We start from the raw sequence: 3,230 nt of genomic DNA on the forward strand, positions 1-3,230 counted from the left end.
TCATACGTCTATAATGCATTGTATGTCCCATAATAGGTCCCATTTTTCTACCCTTTCCCGGGAGTTGATGACTATTCATACAAAATCGATAATAAGAATATTGAAAAGGCTTCTTACCCTTTTACCTTACCAAGGGTCACTGATCTATTATCTCTCTATTATCTCATAGAAACTCCCAATTATTAAAAAAAAAAAAAAAAAAAAAAACTAGAAGTTCGTAAGGGATACAATTTTATCCCAATCAACCGACTTTATCGAGAAAGATTACTTTTTTTAGGCCAACCGGTTGATAACGAGATCTCAAATCAACTTATTGGTCTTATGGTATATCTCAGTATAGAGGACGATACCAAAGATTTGTATTTATTTATAAACTCTCCTGGCGGGTGGCTAATATCCGGAGTAGCTATTTATGATACTATGCATTTTGTGCGACCAAATATACAGACAGTATGCATGGGATTAGCCACTTCACTGGCATCTTTTATTCTAGTCGGAGGAGAAATTACCAAACGTCTAGCATTCCCTCACGCTTGGCGCTAATGAGTTTTTTATTGGATTTGAGAGAAAAAATGAAGACAATGCCTTCATAATGTAAGTATTTTGAAAAAATTTTCTTTTTATATCGAATTCAAAGTGCCATGCTATTATTACTTAATATTCATATTTCCTATAGCGAGAAAAGGGATCGCTTGTTTCTTGAACAGTTCTTTTCAAATCAAATCAAAAATGCGTCTATCTGATTGATGAGTCATAAGACAATTCATGGTTCAGGTGGTTATTAAGAATAGGAAAGGCAAGCTGAAGAAACTTATTCAATGGTCACCGCTAACTGCTTTTGGTCCCAAATTTTTGGGGTTGCTTTTTCCAATAAACGTTGGTTACATTTTTTATGTTATTTGTACCAGTAACCGGTTTATGGATGAGTGCTCTTGGAGTAGTCGGCCTTTAACTACTGTTTTCTTTATTATTGATATTGATAGGAATTCTCTTGTTAAGATCCTATGAATCGGTGAAAACCCCATATTCATACTAGAACCATGATGATTCAATAAAACATAAAAATGAAAGAGAGTATTTGGCCTAGCTCTGCTCCAATATAATCTATACATTTCGTATCAGGAACGAAAAAAAAGATGCAGATATAGTCGAATGGTAAAATTTCTCTTTGCCAAGGAGAAGATGCGGGTTCGATTCCCGCTATAACAGGCTATAGCGCTTACTCCTAGGAATAATATTGAAGCGCAAAATTGGTTGAAGATCACAAGGCGTTTCGAATAAGAACACTATTTTATTCTAACTATTTTTTTTATTTTATATTTTTTTATATTTGTTATAATGAATTGTTTATGAATTGTTTGTTGTCTCTATCAGTCAAATAAAATAGATTTGTATAATTATAGACCAATCAGTATTAATGCTTTATTACATTCCTCGTTCTGAGATAAATCATAGACCTTACATATTGGAATCATATATCATTGATATTTTTTTTTTCGCTCTTTCTCTCATCCTTCCATTTATCCGCATATTTTTTTTCTTTACAACTCAGACTCAGATTAGTTTTTATGAAGCTATGCAATTAGAAATAGATCCCTATGATCGAAGTTATATACTCTACAACATAGGCCTTATCCACACAAGGAACGGAGAACATACGAAAGCTTTGGAATATTATTTTCATGCACTAGAGCGGAACCCATTCTTACCACAAGCTTTTAATAATATGGCCGTGATCTATCAAGAGAAGTAAAGATTTTAAATACCGGTACTGTACTCCAAGTAGGCGATGGCATTGCTCGTATTTATGGTCTTGATGAAGTAACGGCGGGGCAATTAGTAGAATTTGAAGAAGGTACGATAGGCATTGCTCTGAATTTGGAATCGAATAATGTCGGTGTTGTATTAATGGGTGATGTTTTGATGGTTCAATAGATGAGAGAATTAAGGATACCCACCAGAAAGACTAATCCAATCCATAATGATGTACCAGAAAATACAACATTTTTGTTGCCCGCCCAACCATCAGGAGAAGCAAATACAACGGGTAACCGATTCTTTCCTTTCCTTGGGTTATTGGCCATTCGCTGGGAGTTTTGGGTTTAATACCGATATTTTAGCAACAAATCCAATAAATCTAAGTGTAGTTTTATAATCATGGAATCGACTCGATCATCAGATTATAGATTATAAGTTCATAACCTTAGCCCATTCCCATTTTGGGTGGAACAAATTATTTTCCATCTCCAAGGAAAACCACCCTGATCCCCTATCAGAAAAATTCCCAATTCTCCTTTTGGGGTTTCGACTCTAACAAAGAGTTCTTGTTTCAAAAGAATTGAACGAGGAGCTGTATGAGATGAAAATCTCATGTACGGTTCTGTAGTGTGGCAGTAAGGGTGACTTATCTGTCAACTTTTCCACTATCACCCCCAAAAGACCAAACTCACCAAAGCTCTTATTTTCTGTTGAGTAATAGTCCGAGTAAGTCTTGAATGAGCCCCACGAAAGCTTGAGGCAAATAAAATAATTCGGAGTGAATCAAATCTCCCCAAGTAGGATTCGAACCTACGACCAGTCAGTTAACAGCCGACCGCTCTACCACTGAGCTACTGAGGAAAAACAGGAGATTAGATCTCATAGAGTTCAATAACAAGCCTTTTTGTTTTGGTTTCAAATTAATTGTTTTCAAATTAAATAAATCATTTTAGCTTATTACGATTGAACAAAACAAAAGAGGCCCGGCCCAGCTAGGTACTGACCAGGCCAAGCCATGGAAATAAAGGGCCCTTTCGGACAAAATCAAAGAAGTTTTTTTATTTATTATTAATAAAAATAAAAAATATCATTTTTTATTTTTTTTACATTATTTCTATTTTTTCTTTTTTCTATTTATATATTATATAAAATACATAATATATCTATTAAACATATATTAATTATATAAATCTATTCAAAAAATCTAAAAAATCTATGTTAAACATATTAACAAATATAGATTCCATTTTTAGATTTGATTTATGTTGGATTTTTTATATTTATTTCATTTATATTGGATTTATATATTGGACTATTGTAGATTGTGTAGATTGGATTGTTGATATCTCTTTCAAGTCTTTCTTTATACATATATGTTATATGATTATAGAATTATATATCCTTTCTTCAACTGAATTGAAGAATAATCAAAATAAATAATGAACATAATAAAAAAGTGAATTATCATACAT

General features: G+C 32.9%; 1 non-coding gene across 1 annotated transcript; it reads right to left on the reverse strand.

Moving 5' to 3' along the window:
* Positions 1 to 2,547: 2,547 nt before the first annotated feature.
* On the reverse strand, positions 2,548 to 2,619 carry TRNAN-GUU (transfer RNA asparagine (anticodon GUU)). Its single transcript has one exon. It is a non-coding gene; the product is annotated as a tRNA-Asn (tRNA).
* Between the last annotated feature and the right edge of the window lie 611 nt (positions 2,620 to 3,230).

Source organism: Ziziphus jujuba, chromosome 4, assembly GCF_031755915.1.
Source record: "Ziziphus jujuba cultivar Dongzao chromosome 4, ASM3175591v1".
NCBI classification, from domain to species: domain Eukaryota; kingdom Viridiplantae; phylum Streptophyta; class Magnoliopsida; order Rosales; family Rhamnaceae; genus Ziziphus; species Ziziphus jujuba.